General features: G+C 42.5%; 1 pseudogene; it reads right to left on the bottom strand.

Moving 5' to 3' along the window:
* Positions 1–9,244: 9,244 nt before the first annotated feature.
* Positions 9,245–17,245, bottom strand: LOC148094588 (uncharacterized; annotated as a pseudogene).
* Between the last annotated feature and the right edge of the window lie 2,245 nt (positions 17,246–19,490).

Genomic DNA, 19,490 nt, shown 5'->3' with positions numbered 1-19,490 from the left:
GACTTGACTTCCTTACAGTGCCGGAGTTTAGGGCAGTCATTTCATCAGCATAATGTTTTCTCTGCACAAAACTCACTATAGCCTCCTCAGCCATGGACAAATCATCAGCTTTGAGCAGAGTGTTCCCATCTTCAGCACATATTTGATTTCCACAGTGCGTGTCCAACGTTGTTTGCAGTTTAAGTCTAAGTCTTTCTTTTACTTTCAGGATCCATGCCACACACCTTTTTAATTTTGTCCAGCTGGAGAAGTACATCAGCAGCTTAGTAGTGGGACACACATCTTCTTTCAGCACAGCTGCACACATCAGGCCCTCCCCTTTTATTTCTGGGTCAGCTTCCAAATGGACAGATACATAATTTTTGCCTACTGGCCAGCGAACAACAGGTTTACTGAGAAATTCTGGACCACTGATCCAGGTGGAAGATTTCAGGAAACAGCCAACCGTCATTCCTCGAGAGGCTGCATCAGCTGGATTCAGCTTTGAACTAATGTACCTCCACTGCTCTGCTCAACTTTTGTCAAAGCATGAATGATGGAAACTCTGTTAGCTACATATGTTTTGAACCGTGTGGTTGTGTTTGCAATGTACTGTAGCACAGTTGTGCTGTCAGACCAAAAGATTGATTCACTCAGATTAAGCTTAAGTTCAACTGACAGCATTTTGTCCAAGCGCACAGCTAAAACTGCAGCAGCCAGCTCAAGACGTGGGATGGTGACTTGTTTTAACGGTGCCACCCTTGCTTTACCAATAATAAAGGAAACACACACTTCCTGCTTGCTATTAGATAGCCTAAGATATGATACAGCACCATACCCAGTTTCACTGGCATCACAAAAGTGATGCAGCTGTGCACCTTTTATCTCCCCAAATCCTTTGAGTGTGACACATCTACTGATACTAAACTTGTTAAGAAGAACTAAATCCTCAACCCATTTTTGCCAAGTTTGTGTCATTTCTGCTGGTATTGTCTCATCCCAGCCAAACCTCAGTTTACATAGATGTTGCAGAATTTGTTTTGCAGGCAGAATGACTGGAGCTAAGAAACCCAAAGGGTCGTAAATGGAGCTGACATTGGACAGAATACCACGTCTTGTAAGTGGTTTGTCCTTGTTCACAATACTGAATGTGAAAACATCATGTTCAATATCCCACTGCACACCGAGGGCTCTTTCAGTGGGGAGCTGGTCCCGACTAAGGTCCAGCATCTTTACACCTGTGGCTCTATTTTCCTCCGGGATCTGACAGAGGACAGAGCGATCACTACATACCCACTTATTGAGCTTAAATCCCCCCTTGGCACACACCTCAGTAAGCTGCTGATAAAGTGAGACGGCCTGCTCAACAGACCGGGTAGATTTAAGACAGTCATCTACATAAAAACTGTGCCTGATTGTATGTATAACCTCCTCTGGGTACAGATGTTGGTTGTCATCAGCAGTCTTTAGTAGTGCATAGGTGGCACAGCTGGGGGAGGATACTGCGCCAAAAATGTGGACTAACATCCTATGTTCCACCAGCTGTTTTGTGATGTCACCATCGGGCCACCAGAAAAAACGTAAAAAGTTTACGTGTTCCTCAGCTACTCTGACCTGATGAAACATCCCTTTAATGTCTGTCATAAGCGCTATTGGACCCTGCCGAAAGCGAATCAGCACACCTAATAAAGTGCTAGCCAGATCTGGGCCTTGTAATAGCTCTTTGTTCAGTGATGCTCCAGCAAATGTTGAAGCACAGTCATACACAACACGCAGTGTTTTCTTGCGGGGGTGGTAGACCCCATGATGAGGTATATACCACACCTTTCCTTCCTCATGCTTCAACTGTTCTTGTGGTATAATTTCTGAATGTCCCTCCATACTAACATTGTGCATGAATTCTTTGTATTCTTCAAAGAATAACTGATCCTTCTGAAACCGTTTTAGCAGATATTGCGCCCTCTGCTGAGCCACCTGCTTGTTGTTTGGCATTCTTACTTCAGGTTTACGAAAAGGTAATTTCAAGTAATAATGACCATCTTTAAGCACAGCTGACTCTGACATTATGTTCATGAACTGTTTATCTTCTACAGATATTTCTGCACGCTCATTACACTGGTTCTCCACAAAATCTTGATTATACTGTTTAACCAGCATTTCTTCTAAACTACTTATAGAAATGCGGTTTACCTGGACAAAACTAGCATCATGCTCATCCTTTTGACTACCCTGATTGAGTGGCCCATTGACAACCCAACCAAGACGAGTTAGCACAGCATAGGGTCCACTACCCTCACTGTTAATGATTCTCCAAGGTTCCAGCGCTTTGGGCGAATTCACACCAATAAGCAGCCCAATGCCAGCATTTATCGGTGTCAACTCAACATCTTTTAAGTAAAGCCATTTCCTTAAGTCTTGTTCTTTAGGGATATTTTCTTTAGTGACAGGAATAGCCTTTTGAGTGTACACGTCAGGCAACCTCACATACTCATTCTGTTTTAAAGCAGCTACTTCCATACCAAAAAGTTTATAGCTACTTACTGGCCTTTCTTGACCCATAGTCTTTAACATGATTTCCACTTTCTTTCCAGATGCATTTAACTGCATCATCAACGCCTCGGTGCAAAAAGTTGCAGAGCTGCCGGGATCAAGAAAGGCATATGTCTCAACAACCTTCGTCCCATTTTCCAACTTCACTTTTACTGGAACAACTGACAAGGCACATTCATTAGCCCTGGCCCCGGCCCCAGTATGGCTACCAAAGTTCAAAGAAACAAGAGCATTTGAGACTGATGATTCTTTACAGACAGCTTTAGCTGCTTGCCACTGCCGTTCTTTTGAGTGTATGTGGAGAACAGTAGGGTGATTTTTATTACAGGTGTGGCACGTCAAACGATGTGGACAAGCTTTACTCATGTGGCCTCTCTGTAAGCAACCAAAGCATAAACCTTTACTCTTAAGGAATGTAACCTTTTCTTTGTTGGCTTTCAGTTTGAATGAGTCACATACGTCCAAAAAATGATTTTGGTCACAAAACAAGCACCGAGTTTGATCCAAGCCTTTATCTTCATGGCTTATTTGAATACGTTCTAGTTTGTGTTTGTCATTGTTCTGTTCTGAAACTACAGCAACAGAAGTAGCAAAGCTACTGCTTTTGGTTTTAAACGGTGCCTTTGATGGTTTTGAAGCCATCTTTTCTTTTGTGTTTTGACTCTCTCCAAAAACAGGATCTAATGCAGCTCTTGTTTGCTTTTCAAGAAAATCAAGAAGATCTTTAAATCTTGCTCTGCGATTGCACTTTTCTGTTATATCAACAACTATTATTCGCCATTTATCGCGAAGTCTAAAAGGCAACTTCGAAACAAGAATCCTCATATTGGTTGAATTTTCCAGCTCATCAAGAAACCCAGCTTCATCCATTGTGTTGAAGCAGCTTCTTAGAAAGAATGTGTAAGCTCGTAATGCTGAAGCATCATCAGACTTTAAAACTGACCAGTTAAGAGCCTTGTCTATAAATGCAGATGTTATCTTTGCTCTGTTACCAAAATTTCACTCAAGCTGTTTTTTTGCCTCAACATAAGCTGTCTGTGGACTCATGTGCATGCAACTTCTCACTAAAACTCTGGGCTGTCCTGTAGTAAACTGTTCTAAATAATAAAGCCTATCCTGCATGTTATCAGTCTTAGTTTCTATTCCTTGCTCAAACGCCTTAAGAAAGGATCTAAAATGCAAAGGATCACCACCAAAAACAGGAATTGCTATTGCTGGAAGCAGTGACAACCTCTGTTGTTTTACAAGCATCTCAGTAATCTCATTTTGCTTTCTCATGATCTCTGTTAGGGCACTGCTGCGGACATCAAGCTGAGAAGAGATTGGCCTTGGGCTTTCCCCTTCTGGTTTAACCTTAGCAGGTGCATGTGTCTCTAGGGGCATTGGCACAGGTGAATGAACTAAAGGGGCTTTCTTTGTTCTTGGAGCCTTTTGAGCGGTAGCAGCAGGTATGAACTCAGTAGATGTTCCAGAAGGAGCTTCTGATTCAACCTCAGCCCTGGAATCAAGGCTCTGCTGGTCCTGAGCAGAGGTGAAAATTTGCATTTTTGCATCTGCCATAACCAACTTAGTTCTTAGAGCCAATGCTTCTTTTCTTGCTTTTAATTGAACTTCTTCCAGTTCGAGCGCATGTTTTTCTTGCAGTGCGTCCGCCTCCGCTTTCAAAGCGGCTCTTTCCAACTCAGCTTCCATCAGCGCCATTGAAGCTGCACGCGAGCTTTTACTCCTTAAACTTAAGGCTGCAGTAACATTACTGGGCGCTTTACTAGAGCCCTTGCTGACAGGTTTAGCAACTCGTTCAGAAATCATGTCGCTCGTTTCTTGCGCTACTTGTGAGACACTATCATGCGGCGCAATGTCACTGTCATGAGATGCTACCTTTGATTCAACATTAGAGGCTGCAACTTCATCCTTTTGTGGATCAGGGTCTGCATTTATCCAAGTGTCGATTTCATGCAGAAAGTCTTTAAAACCGATCAGCTTAGGTTCATACCAATCGCTGTGGTCTGTTTCCTTTTCATCATCATTCAGCAATTTTTGAACTGAAGTCTGTAGGTCCATAAACTCTCCCAAATAATCATTAAATGTTTTCATGTGTTCATCTATGGAAGCTTTTGATTCTCCAGCATCAATGAGAGCATTAATGTCATTTCGTTTTTTTGTCAGAACGCCAAGTTTCGCTCTGCGTTTTTTAATCAAATTAAAAAGCTCTCTTTCTTGTTCCTCCATTTTAACCACAAAAGACATTTCACACGGTCCAAAAGATAATTGTTCAATACAAATGCTTCATGTTGCAGCTCAGCATCTCGGCTCTTCCAAACAAAGTTTCATATTTACTCACGAACTTTGCGTCATTTTTTCAGTCCATTCTGCGAAGATGCAATCTTCCAAGTCCAATCTTGCAAGTTTCTCCCAGATTCCAAGTTGATATCCAAGCGAATCAAATAATTTTTTGACTTAAATGTCAAGGCCTTTTATGTTCCAAACACCAAAAAAGAAAGGTCCAAGAAAAGGCCATGGGTGGCAACGGGAGGTTTGTTTTAGAACGCACTTTGTTTTAAATCATATGTCTTTATTTCGTGCAAAATCATAGACAAAAAAAAAAACCAAATAACTTCTTAAAACTTAAAATTAAACGAATGTTAACTTAATTTGCTTTAACAACTTCAAAAGTGGTCAAAAAATCATTTCCTCACCCTCCCGACACCCCAGCAGACATTTGGCAAACAAAAAGTATCCTTACCACACCCTTCCAGGGTGCTCTTAATCCCATGATTAATGGGAGGGTCCATAAGCCATTAAACCAATCACTTTCCAATAAAATGAATTACAAATTTACATAAACAAAACTAGGTCAACATATTCTTACAACTTTAAAGAAAAAACAAAAATTAATACAAATTGCATTTTATAAACATTCAACAAAAATGGCCACAACAGTGACAAAAACATTAGTGTCCGTTGTGCGTGGGAAGAAAACTTCTTTTTACAGCGAAAAAAACCCCTAAACTTCCGAGCAAGCACCGAGTAGCTACGACGTAATGGGAAACTCACAGAGAAACTCGCGGATTCTTCCACTGACCGCTGCACACCTGCACCAGGGTAAACCTCCGCCTACCCCACTCCTGCTTTACAGGTGAAAATAGAGCAACAGCACCGCTAGTCTTTGACTTTATTTATTTTCTGCTGTGTTTTACTTGCATCTATTTGGAAGACTGAGTGTAAACACAAAAAAATATATATATTTTATGTGCTGGAATGTGCAGAAAATAGGCTTAAATGTTAAACTAATTTCTTCCAGTCAGAGAATGTTGCATATAATTTAATGTTTGCTTGATGCATAAAGTTAAAAGATTAAAACTAATAAAACAAGTTTTAAAAAGAGACTTTTCCATTTGATTACATTTTGTATGATGATTATGCAGAAAAAGTAGAATTGGGCTGAAAGATCTATCACTTTATCACCTATACAGTTACTTTGTTACTTTTGAAAATAAGTAATCAGTAAAGTAACGGGATTACTTTTTTGGGGAAGTAATCTGTAATTAGTTACTGATTACTTTTTTCAAGTAACTTGACCAACACTGGATATCAAGCTGTAAGACTTGACACAAGCAATAACATTAAATTACCCAATAACATTCTTGTCTTACCTCACATGGAAACAAAGAAACAACATTTTAAGACCCCTTTTTGAACCTTAAATGGACATTTGGTTAACTGAAATGGAAAATATTATTATTAATTTACCACTCGGCTAAAATACTGTATCCTATATGACATCATACTGTATGCCTATATGACATCATACTGAATGCCTATATGACATCATACTGAATGCCTATATGACATCATACTGTATGCCTATATGACATCATACTGTATGCCTATATGACATCATACTGTATTTCTCCAAAAGTTGATTCTTTTCATCTGGACGTAGCGTTTTCTGGGAGAAACGTTTCGTCACTCATCCAGGTGACTTCTTCAGTCTCAGCTGACTGCAGGTTTCCCCAATCTTATAAACAGAACATTTGCATAATGACTGAAACCAGCCCACTGAAAGAACAATGGGCTGTGAGGTCAGTTCCTTAATCATAATTATGCAAATTCTCATGACCATTGATCAACAACCACTGACCAAAACCCACTGATCAAAGACCATGAGTCCCATTCACAGAGAGTTGGGGAATGGCTGCAATCACAGCATTGTAAGATGGTGACAGATGTACCCTTAGGCCCCCTCCTCGATTCAGAGATGGTCTTTCCCTTTTCACGTAAATGGCCTCCTTGACTCCGCCCTCAAACCAGCGTTCCTCCCTGTCCAAAATGTGTACATCCTCATCATTGAAAGAGTGTCCACTGACCTGTAGGTGTGAATAGACTGCAGAGTCCTGGCCTGACGAGGTGGCTCTTCTGTGTTGGTCCATCCATTTCACCAGAGGTTGTTTGGTTTCCCCGATGTATAAATCCTGGCAATCCTCCTGCACTTAACAGCGTACACTATGTTACTCTGTTTGTGTCGGAGGACCCGATCCTTGGGGTGGACCAGTTTTTGGCGCAGCATGTTTTGGGGTTTAAAAGCCACAGAGGCCCGGTGTTTAGAAAAAATGCGTCTCAACTATTCTGATACTCCTGACACGTACGGGATCACTGCAGGTTTTCTCTTAGGCAGCAGTTTTCCTTCTCTCCTGGATTGGCTGGAGCTTTCTTTTGGCGCCTTCCCAGCTTTGACAAAAGTCCGGCTGGGATAACCACATTTACTCAGGGCCTTCTTGATGTGATGATCTTCTGCCTCCCTGGCTGCTGTGTCAGTGGGGATGGTGTTCGCTCGTCCTGATGACACCCAGTTTGTGCTGCAGTGGATGATGAGAGTCAAACCTTAGATACTGATCCGTATGGGTAGGTTTACGGTACACGTCAGCTTTTAGATGTCCCCCATTACTGATGGAAATCTCACAGTCTAAGAAGGCTAACCTGCCACTTTTCATATCCCTGGTGAATTTGATGAGTCGGTCCACCGAGTTAATGTGATCCATGAAATGTAGTACGTCCTGAGATTTGATTTTCACCCAGGTGTCATCCACATACCTTAACCAATGTCTTGGTGGTGTTCCAGGGTAGGATAGCAAAGCCCTCTTTTCCACTTCTTCCATGTACAAATTGGCCACGATGGGTGAAACTGGGAGCCCATGGCACACCCATGTTTCTGCCTGTAGAACTGACCCTTGTATGTGAAGTAGGTGGAATGAAGACACAGTTCAAACACACTTGGTCGATGATGAGAGTGGTCCTGCTGCTGAGGTTGGGGTCATCCTGTAATCTCTTACGGACTACCTCCAACACTTCTGTGACTGGGATGCAAGTGAAGAGAGATGTAACATCGTACGAGACCATTGTTTCATCTGCCTCCATGATGACATCTCTCACCTTCTCAACAAAATCCAGGGTGTTCTGGATGTGGTGTTCAGAGCTGCCCACCAGTGGGTTGAGGATCGAAGCCAGAAACTTGGAGATGTTATAGGTGACCGAGTTGATCATGCAGACAATCGGTCTTAAAGGTGCACCCTGTTTATGTATTTTCGGTAAACCATACAGGCTTGGTGTAGACTCCCCTGGGTACAGCCTGTGGTATGAGGTCCAGTCTATAGCCTTGTCTTGTTCTAACTGCTTCAGACAGTCTATCACCCTCTTCCTGTAGCCACTCCCTGGGTCTCGTTTTAGGGGCTCATAAGTATTTTCATCACTGAGAAGTGACAAAATCTTCTCATGATAGTCTTTCTGGTTTAGCAATACATGAGAGATTATGAGAATTTGCATAATTATGATTAAGGAACTGACCTCACAGCCTTCAGTGGGCTGGTTTCAGTCATTATGCAAATGTACTGTTTATAAGATTGGGGAAACCTGCAGTCAGCTGAGACTGAAGAAGTTACTTGGATGACTGACGAAACGTTTCTCCCAGAAAACGCTACGTCCAGATGAACAGAATCAACTTTTGGAGATTTATTTTCCTGGATGATTGAGAATGCATCAAGACATCATACTGAATGCCTTATATGACATCATACTGTATGCCTATATGACATCAATCTGAATGCATATACGATATCAAGCTGTCTCGTTCTAGGACTTCAGGCTGAGTGCATACATGAGACAAGGCTGTATGACATAAATGACACCCTAACCCACTCCAGGAGCCGACTCTGAAGACAGGAAAAAGCAGGTAAGTTTTCACACAGGATCTGGACTGAGCAATAAAACATCACTGACTAACCTGGTACTCAGGCCATGACTGATTGAGTGCGCAGATCTTATATGCTGCTGGAATAATTGCCCACAGGTGCTCAGCCAGGGAGGAGCAACCGATCTCCGCCCAAAGGAGGAGGACCGCAGTTGGAAACCTAAAGGTACGCACCCAGACCATGACAACATCAAGCCGGATACCATATATGACATCAATCTGTATGCAGACATGACATCAAGCTGTCTTGTTCCAGGGCTTCAAGCTGAGGGCATACATGAGATCAGGCTGTATGACATAAATGACATCAATCTGTAAGACTTATAAGACATTAAAATGGGGCGATCGTGGCTCAAGAGTTGGCAGTTCGTCTTGTAATCGGAAGGTTGCCAGTTCAAGCCCCGGCTTGGACAGTCTCAGTCGAATAGGTTTGAGCTACAAACCTATCAAAGTTGCATGTCATACATGACATCATCTTATATGAAGCCTAATCTTGAAAGTAGAGATAGTGTCTGTCTCCCGAATCCAAACTGGAAGCTGGTTCCACAGAAGAGGGGCCTGAAAACTGAAGGCTCTGCCTCCCATTCTACTTTTAAATACTCAACAAGTAGGCCTGCAGTGTGAGAGCGAAGTGCTCTAATAGGGTGACATGGTACTACAAGGTCATTAAGATAAGATGGGGCCTGATTATTTAAGACCTTGTATGTGAGGAGCAGGATTTTGAATTCTGGATTTAACAGGAAGCCAATGAAGGGAAGCCAAAACAGGAGAAATATGCTCTCTCTTTCTAGTCCCTGTCAGGACTCTTGTTGCAGCATTTTGGATTAGCTGAAGGCTTTTTCAGGGAGTTTTTTGGACTTCCTGATAATAATGAATTACAGTCGTCCAGCCTGGAAGTAATAAATGCATGAACTAGTTTTTCAGCGTCACTCTGAGACAGGATATTTCTAACTTTAGAGATGTTGCACAAATGGAAGAAAGCCGTCTTACATATTTGTTTAATATGTGCGTTGAAGGACATGTCCTGGTCAAAAATGACTCCAAGGTTCCTCACAGTGTTACTGGAGGCCAAGGTAATGCCATCCAGAGTAAGAATCTGGTTAGATACCATATTTCTAAGATGTTCAGGGCCGAGTACAATAACCTCAGTTTTATCTAAATTAAGAAGCCGAAAGTTAGCGGCCATCCAGGTCTTTATGTCTTTAAGACATTCCTGCAGTTTAACTAATTGGTGTGTGTTATCTGGCTTCATGGACAGATAGAGCTGGGTGTCATCTGCATAGCAGTGTAAATGTATGCTATGTCTTCTAATGATGCTGCCTAAGGGAAGCATGTATAATGTAAACAGAATTGGTCCTAGCACTGAACCCTGTGGAACTCCATAATTAACCTCAGTGTGTGAAGAGGACTCTCCATTTACATGCACAAATTGGAGTCTATTAGATAGATATGATACAAACCACTGCAGTGCAGTACCTGTAATACCTACAGCATGTTCTAATCGCTCTAATAGGATATTATTGTCGACAGTATCGAACGCTGCACTGAGGTCTAGCAGTGTTTTCTGTTTGTTACTGTCAGAACCATGAAGACCGCCTCACCCTAGAATAACCTTAGTCCATGTAGGGTATCTTAGCACAGTTTACTTGTGTCAGTTAGGTCAGCTAGTGGGAGGGCAGAGAGGGCAGCCTCTTCATTATTTTATTGTAGAGTGACAGGAACTGCCTATGAGCTTCTAATCAGGCAGAAGTATTGACAGAAAATATATCAAAGGAAATACATTGATGAAAATCAAAGAAGAGAAATATTTATGTGATGTTCCATTTTCCTGAGAACTGGCTGTGATGACTCCTTCAAGTACTACATGCTACTTTGTCCTGCTAGTTAAGCCTGCTGTCTGTTCTCAGGCCTCCCTCTGTTTCACTGCCATATATCCATCACCAGAGGGCTCCACTGACCTGCCTGCTGACATCAGAGCACACCCCTGTGTCATGTGACCTGGCTGGAGTTGCAAAGCTGGACTCAGAGGCTGTATCCCAATTCAGGGTCTGCAGCCTTAAAGGCCGCATTTTAAGGCCGATTACGTCACAGCGACGCGACGAAGGCTGTCCCAATTCAAAGGCTGCTCGAAATGCAGCCCTCAAATGCGTCCTTAATTTCCCTGAATTTTAAGGATGTGGCGGTGTAGACTTCGTGGCCCAACATATCCCAGACTTCATAGCGCGGTGGTGGGTGTGGATAATTTTGCAGCAGACGGCAGAAGCAGAGCCGCCGAAGAGTAAACTGTTAAAAGTAAGTACTGAATATTATGTCACTTATTTATGTGAAAATGTTTAATAATGAGGGACATTAAAACATTACTGTTGGTCACATGTCGGCAAAGTTATTTGCCATTAGCGATGTTTGTACGTTCAGCGTTTATTTGGTTTTAAAGCCTTTAAAATATAATAATACTGTCACGGCGAGTGAGAAGAGCCGTGTGGAAAAGGTAAAGGAGGATCCAAACGCAGGCAGTAGTGAAGGTGTGAAGGTGATTTATTGAACACGAAATATAGATAGGCAAACGGCAAAACGGAGAACTAAACTATACTGGGACAACTAAACTACTGAGCATGAACAAGAACATGAACCTGGACATAAAGGAAGGAAGACGATGGTACATGATGATGACGGCAGGGAACACACGAATGAAACATGGTGGATACACAGACGGACCAGCAACTACAATGACAGAGGACACGACTTAAATACACTCAGAGAAACACAGGGGGATTACACACAGGTGGGAGTAATTAACGAGACGAGAGGTAAAACTGAACACATTCACATGAGACACAGACCTTCACAATAAAACAGGAAACAAGAGATCACTACACGAGGACGCAGACAGAACACAGAACTAAACTCACACAAAACATGAGAACACAAATCCTTAACCACGAGTAAACAGAAACATGGAACTCAAATAGTAACCAACAAATCACAAAGGTAACACAACGATCATTCAAGAGATAAACCAAAGCATAATGAACTCAAAATGCTGGGTCGAACCGACCCAGAACCGTGACAAATACAATAGCTGACCTTATGTAACCGGTGTGATTCTGCGTTGTGTCTGATAAAAAAGGTAAAAGAAAGAAAGACCTCCAAGTAAATAATTTGCCCGCTCCAGCTACTCTCCCACAGGGGAATTGTAGAAAAGGGGCTGGTATTTATTTTTAATTTAAACATAAAGTATGGATTTACACGTAACATATTTGACATAAGATAAAACAACAACATGAAATCTGACATACCTGATAAAAAAGGTAAAAGAAAGAAAGGCCTCCAAGTAAATAATTGGCCCACTCCAGCTCCTACAACCAAATACAAACAGTGGGGAAGAGGGTTAGCTCAACCCACCACAACTTCCAAGCTAGCAAGGAGTATATATCCATGCTAGCATTTATGGCGCCTAAAACACATTTATGATACATACATACTACACACTTATAACATCTAACAAAAACAGGCTTAATAATGACAATAATTGAACTAAAATCACAATCAGAAACATCCAGGTGGCTAAATATGCATTGTATGTGTGTTTTAAAGTGTTGGAAAGAAATGACACCCACCTCTCCCACAGGGGAATTGTAGAAAAGGGGAGAGGCAAAAGGGGTACACTGTATTTATAGGGTTGCACCAAAGAAGAAGAAGAAAAGAATGAGGAGGGGCTCTAACTGATAATGAACATAACTACAGGCTTGGAGGTCCTAAAAGTCAGGTATAAAAGGAACGGTTTGGGGGTTTAGAACACATTTTCTGTAATTATAACAATAATAATAATAATAATAATAATAATAATAATAATAATAATAATAATAATAATAATAATACATTATTTTTAAAAATAGCGCCTTTCAAAGCACCCAAGGACACTGTACAACAGATAAAAACACAAAAACTGAAAATATACACAATAATAAAAATAACAGATAAAAGTTAAGAGCATACAGAGGTTTAAACATAAGCAATTTTAAACAGATGAGTTTTGAGGGTGGACTTAAAAAGAGGGAATGAAGTAATGTTTCTGAGGTCAGGGGGTAAGGAATTCCAAAGTCAAGGGTCAGAGCAACTAAAAGCCCCGCCCCCCATTGTAATCAGACGAGCGGAAGGAACGGAGAGAGAAAGAGAAGATGAAGATCTGAGGCACCGGGATGGGAAGTACATCTGTACTAAATCAGAGAGGTATGGTGGAGAGAGAGAATGAATAACCTTAAATGTATAAAGGATTATTTTAAAATGGATGCGAAACTTAACCGGGAGCCAGTGAAGCTACTTCAGGATTGGGGAGATGTGGTGGGTAGAGGAAGTCCTAGTAATAATACGGGCAGCAGAATTCTGGACACGTTGGAGCTTGTTGATGGATCAACATCATTAGGCAGCATCATTAGAAGTCGGTGGCGCTGTCACTTGGTGTTCGCTCGCTCTGTGGTATAGTATCGCTTCCTGTTCCTGCTCAAACACAGTGGTGTTTCTGAGTAGCTTATTTGCTTAGCAGTTTAATTAACAACATTTAAATACATTCTTTTTTCACAGTATAATCTTCACGTGCTTCATCCGAAGCACACTTTCTGTGTACTCACTACCTAATTTATAGCCAAAGTATTCACTCACTGTCTCTGTACTGTTTCGCTAGCTTAGCTCGTAGCCGACTCGTTAGCACCATGGCTACTTCACCTGTCCCTTCTGCACTTTCTTGCTCATTGTGTCAGATGTTTAGTTACTCCTCGGCCTCCTTTAGCAGTAATGATATCTGTAACAAATGTAGCATATTTGCAGCTCTGGAGGCCAGGATTACTGAACTGGAGACTCGGCTTTGCACCCTGCTCTCACCCTTAGCTAGCCAGGGCCCTGTAGCTGGTGCAGCCGAAGATAGCGTAGGCCCCGCTAGCTGTTCCCCGGCAAATCCCAAGCAGCTGGGGAAAGACGGCTGGGTAACGGTGAGGAGGAAGCGTAGTCCTAAACAGAAGCCCCAGGTACACCACCAACCCGTTCATGTGTCTAACCGTTTTTCCCCACTCGGTGACACACCCGCTGGGGGTCAAACTCTGGTAATTGGTGATTCTGTTCTCAGACGTGTGAAGCTAGAGACACCGGCAACCATAGTCAATTGTCTTCCAGGGGCCAGAGCAGGCGACATTGAAGGAAATTTAAAACTGCTGGCTAAGGGTAAACGTAAATTCAGTAAAATCATAATTCACGTTGGCAGTAATGACACCCGGTTACGCCAATCGGAGGTCACTAAAATCAATATTGAATCGGTGTGCAACTTTGCCAAAACTTTCCTTTTTGCTAAAGCATATAGTTAGGGCTGGACCAGGTGACCCTGAATCCTCCCTTAGTTATGCTGCAATAGATGTAGGCTGCCGGGGGATTCCCATGATGCATTGAGTTTTTCCTTTCCAGTCACCTTTCTCACTCACTATGTGTTAACAGACCTCTCTGTATTGAATCGTATCTGTTATTAATCTCTGTCTCTCTTCCACAGCATGTCTTTTATCCTGTCTTCCTTCTCTCACCCCAACCGGTCGCAGCAGATGGCCGCCCCTCCCTGAGCCTGGTTCTGCCGGAGGTTTCTTCCTGTTAAAAGGGAGTTTTTCCTTCCCACTGTCGCCAAAGTGCTTGCTCATAGGGGGTCATATGATTGTTGGGCTTTTCTCTGTATCTATGAAGCGCCTTGAGGCGACATTTGTTGTGATTTGGCGCTATATAAATAAAATTGAATTGAATTGAATTGAATTGAATTGAATTGAATTGTGTAAGGCCAAATAATAGTGAGTTACAGTAATCAATTCGAGAGATAACAAGATTATGGACGAGAATGGCACTGGCATGAGGAGTGAGAAAAGGGCGGAGGCGATTGATATTACGGAGTTGAAAATATGCTGCACGTGTGACATTATTGATATGTAAATTAAAAGATAATGTGCTATCAAGAATGACACCCAAGCTTTTCACAGAGGGAGAGATAGGGACCAGCGAATAATTGATGGTGAGAGAGAAATTGTTAATTCTGGATAGCAATCGTTTAGTGCCAACCAGGAGAAGTTCTGATTTATTGCTGTTGAGTTTAAGAAAGTTGGAGGAGAACCAGGAATTGAGTTCAGCTAAGCAGAGGGTGAGGGAGGGTGGAGGAAGAGTAGAATCGGGTTTGGTAGAGAGGTAAAGCTGGGTGTCATCGGCATAGCAGTGGAACTGAATATTATATTTACAAAAAATATGTCTGAGAGGAAGAAGGTAAATTATGAAAAGCAGGGGCCCGAGGACAGATCCCTGGGGCACCCCAGTAGATAGAGGAGAAGGCTGAGAAGTGAAGGATTTTAATTGAATGAACTGAGTGCGGTCAGACAGGTATGATTTGAACCAGGCTAATGGAGTATGAGAGAGACCAATGGAAGCTAATCTGCTAAGAAGAATGGGATGAGAGATGGTGTCAAAGGCTGCACTCAGATCAAGGAGAATAAGGATGGAGAGGAGACCAGAATCAGCTGCCATAAGAAGATCATTTGTTATTTTTATGAGAGCAGTTTCGGTGCTATGCAGAGGACGGAAACCAGACTGGAACTCTTCGTAAAGGTTATTATCAGTGAGGTGTAGATGGACTTGTGAAGCAACTATTTTTTTCAAGAATTTTTGAGAGGAATGGTAGATTGGAGATAGGACGGAAATTATTAAAGTTATTGGGATCTAGACCTGTTTTTTTCAGGATTGGGGTAATGGCGGCAACTTTGAAAGAAGCAGGAACAGTTCCAGTGGTGAGTGAAGAGTGAATAATAGCAGATATGAGGGGAAGGAGAGGGGGTAAACAGGCTTTGACAAGGACAGTGGGGATAGGATCAAGCTGGCAGGTAGAAGGCTTTGATTTGTGGATGAGATCAGCAATATCAGTTAAAGACGGAAGTTGAAAAACAGAGAGGAAGTGAGAAGGGGGTGGAGTTAAGACAGAGGAGCTACATTGAGCATTAGGGTCCAAGTCAAGGTGTATTTTATGAATTTTTTCAGTGAAGAATAGCATTAGAGCGTCGCAGAAGTTAGATGAACAGAGATGAGCGGGCAGAGAATCAGGTGGCCTGTTAAAGGAGTTGAATAATGAGAATAGGGTCTTGGTGGAGTTCTCACTTGAACAGACAATGGTAGAATAATAGGCAGATTTAGTTTGACTGATACATTCCTGATAAATATTTCAATAGTCTGAGTTCAGGTGTGTACCAGGGTGCAGAGCGAGAAAAGAGTACAGTTCTGGTTTTCTGTGGAGCAAGAGAATTCAAAATACTACTGAGGCTATGATTATAATAAAATACTAGATCATCTTGAATAGCCAAATTGTTAAGAAACAAGCAGCTAGAGAGAGCAGAAGAAAGGATATCAAGATTTATATTCTTGATATTCCGGAAAGAAATAATACGAGGATTGTTAATTATAGAGAAAGTCATGTGAACATTAAAGGACAGAAGTAGATGATCCGAAATTAGCAGCTCGTCAGCTGAGCAGTTGGAGGGGGTAAGTCCAGAACAGCAGACTAGGTCCAAAGTATGGCCCTTAGTGTGGGTAGGGAAGTTTATGTATTGTTCAAGGCTGAAGCTATCAAAGCAGGATAAAAGGTCCTTGGTATTGATGATCGCAGTTATCCACGTGGACGTTGAAGTCACCCAGCAATATTATATTAGGGGAAACAGTAGCTAGGTTGGTCAGCAGATCAGCAAAGTCACTGATAAAAACAGAATTAAATTTTGGGGGGCGGTAGATGACAGCTATGACAGTTGGAGTAGGTCCTGAGAGTTGACAAACAACAGATTCAAAGTAGCTGTACGTAGGGACAGACAGCGGCGAGACTTTCCAGTTCTCGCGATAGATTACCGCGAGGCCACCACCACGGCCGGACTCACGAGGTTGGCAGGTGTAAACAAACCCCGGGGGGGTGGAGTCGTTGAGTTGCGAAAAGTCATTGGGCTGTTGCCATGTCTCAGTCAAGCAGAAAAAGTCAAACTTACGGTCTGTTAGGAGATCCTGGATGAGATGTCCTTTGTTCGTAAGCGAACGGATATTAAGCAGGCCGAAGTTGACGGAAGTACTGTCGGACTGGATGAGAGTGTTGGCCGACCTAGGCAGGTTAGCCAAAACATTGTGGTCAACAGACCTGCCGGGGTTCCGTTGAGAGCGACCAGAGGTGGACCAGAAGGACTGAATTGGCTTGGAATTATCCTGATGGAAATACCGACGGGAGCCCCGATGTATGTACTTTCGACGAGGGAGGAAGGCAATGTCCGTGTGGAGATGAAGAGCAGCCAGCGGCGGAGCAGCCAGGGAGAAGCGGAGCCGGAGGAGCTCATCAGCTGTATACTGATGGAGCCCAGTGCCGAGTGGGTAGATCGATGACATAAAGATCCAGACCCACACAGACAGTGCATAGATCCTGAAAAGCCACATCATGGACAGGAACAACCGGACAGAGACACCGGTGGGCCGTAGAGACAGGAACAGGACAGGAATCCGTAGCGACAGCGATAGCGGTGAGTAGCAGCAGCAAGTCGTGCCAGCGTTCACTCAACCGGAAGAATGGCACCGAAATGTGCGCAATGTGATTTATGACCCTGTTACACTGAATCTTACAGAGAATGTGAGGATTTCATGGATAATTAAAGTCAGTCATATATCCACAAACACAACAAGCTGAAAGTCAGTGATGCTGCTCGGTTTGCAGTCCTGAATATCACGGCACAAGCAGGATTCACTGCACTGTTAATGTTAGCTAAGTTATATTGCTGCCTCTGTTCGGTGGTGTCGAGCCAAACGGACTTTAACGTGTGTTTGAACGAGCTGACGGTTCACTCGTTAAGCTGAAAGAAAGATGCTTTAATCACAGGAGTCACACATGTGTCCACTGTACCATCTGGAACTCTTCTTGTTCAGCACTCGTAATAACACAAACACTAAATCCTCCTGTTTGTAGCAGTGTGTACACCTGAGACTGTCACCTGTCTGTCCTGCACTCTGGTTTCTTTCTCTCTGATTGTGGAATAAAAGTATGAACATGTGTTTATAAGTTACGTTGCGTTTGAATCCTGCAGCTTATCACACATTTGATTTCCATGTGTGACGACTGCAAGTGTCCAGAGTGAGGACAGACTGAGGGACCCACTGCTGCACATCATCTGTGAGGCTTTGCACCCCTGATGATCCACCAGGACAAACTCAGCAGTGTGTGAGGAAGAGGAGGAGGAAGAGCCAGCAGCAGCTGACAGATGGAGAGAATAGACAGACTGTTCCCTGTTTGTGAAGGACTGCTGGGAAAGTTTAACATCACTAACTGTCTGTCCTGAACAGTGTTGGGAAGGTTACTTTTAAAATGTATTCCATTACAGATTACAGAATACATGCCCCAAAATGTATTCTGTAATGTATTCCGTTACGTTACTCGATGAGAGTAACGTATTCTGAATACTTTGGATTACTTAATATATGCTGTTTACAACTACGTGAATGTACTATTGCTGTGATTTATTACTGTTACTGACGGTCCGCAGCTCCGAACCATAGTAAAGAAACCTCTGACTAATACGGGTTCGTGTCAGGCTCGTAGCTGAAAAATAGCTTTACTTTGTTGTCTGGGTCAACTTTGTTAGCTAGAGACAGAGAGGCGTTGAAAGGCTGCTCCAACCGAACTTATTGTTTCGGAGGAAAACACGAACACAGTGTACAGTCGAGTCATAGCTTACTTACAACTGGGCTCGCCAGGCACTCTTCTTGGCTGCAGTGGTTATTATTATATTTACATGCTTCTAGCTCCCGTTTTTGCTAGATGACAACTCATACTTTTCCTTTTTCTCCCTCCCTCGCTCACAGACACATAAGGTGTATGGCAGTCCATTCTCCCTGCAGTACGGACTACACTGCCTATGATGTTACATTCTTTAGAGCTATACCTGTAGCATTCTGCCTATTAGCTTAGCACAACAACAACAACAACAACAAAAAGGCCTCTCTCATCCAGGAAACACGCAGAGAGAGCGTCACCCTGTAACCATGGCAACCATAACGCTGCCGCCTGGAACAACAGAACGTAGCTGTCAAACAAAACCGAAACAGTCCTGACCCGCGACAATATGAAACAGGAAAGTACCGCAGTGTAATCCATTTATTTCAACAAAGTAACTGTATTCTAAATACCACCTTTTTAAACGGTAACTGTAACGGAATACAGTTACTCATATTTTGTATTTTAAATACGTAACGGCGGTACATGTATTCCGTTACTCCCCAACACTGGTCCTGAATCAGTCTTATTAGGTAATGTTCAAATAATGTTATCATCCAGTGTTTTCAGTGTGGGAGAAAGTACTCAGGGCCTTCAAGTTGCACACTATGAAAGGCAGCAACAAGTTTAATGTTCAGAAACCTAAAGTATGTATCAGCAGCAGAATGGAGCTAAAAATAAATGTTTGTTTCAGTTCTATGAAGCTTTGAGTATTTTGGATCAGTAGCACTGCTGTGTTTGTTGCATCATATTGCTGTAATTGTTTATATGCTTTATATATTCTGAGGTAAGTTGATCTATAGTGTTACATCATATTCTATAAGGATGTTATGTGTTTGTAGACTTTCTGCCCAGTTTGACCCATTTAGCAGAAGTCAGCCTGTTTAAGGCTCTGATATCTATTCTGTGTGACTTAAA

The sequence above is a fragment of the Neolamprologus brichardi genome, unplaced genomic scaffold (assembly GCF_056152115.1).
Source record: "Neolamprologus brichardi isolate AB-2024 unplaced genomic scaffold, ASM5615211v1 NODE_ptg000033l+_length_6344489_cov_1, whole genome shotgun sequence".
NCBI classification, from domain to species: Eukaryota; Metazoa; Chordata; class Actinopteri; order Cichliformes; family Cichlidae; genus Neolamprologus; species Neolamprologus brichardi.
This window is presented reverse-complemented; position numbering and strand designations above follow the sequence as displayed.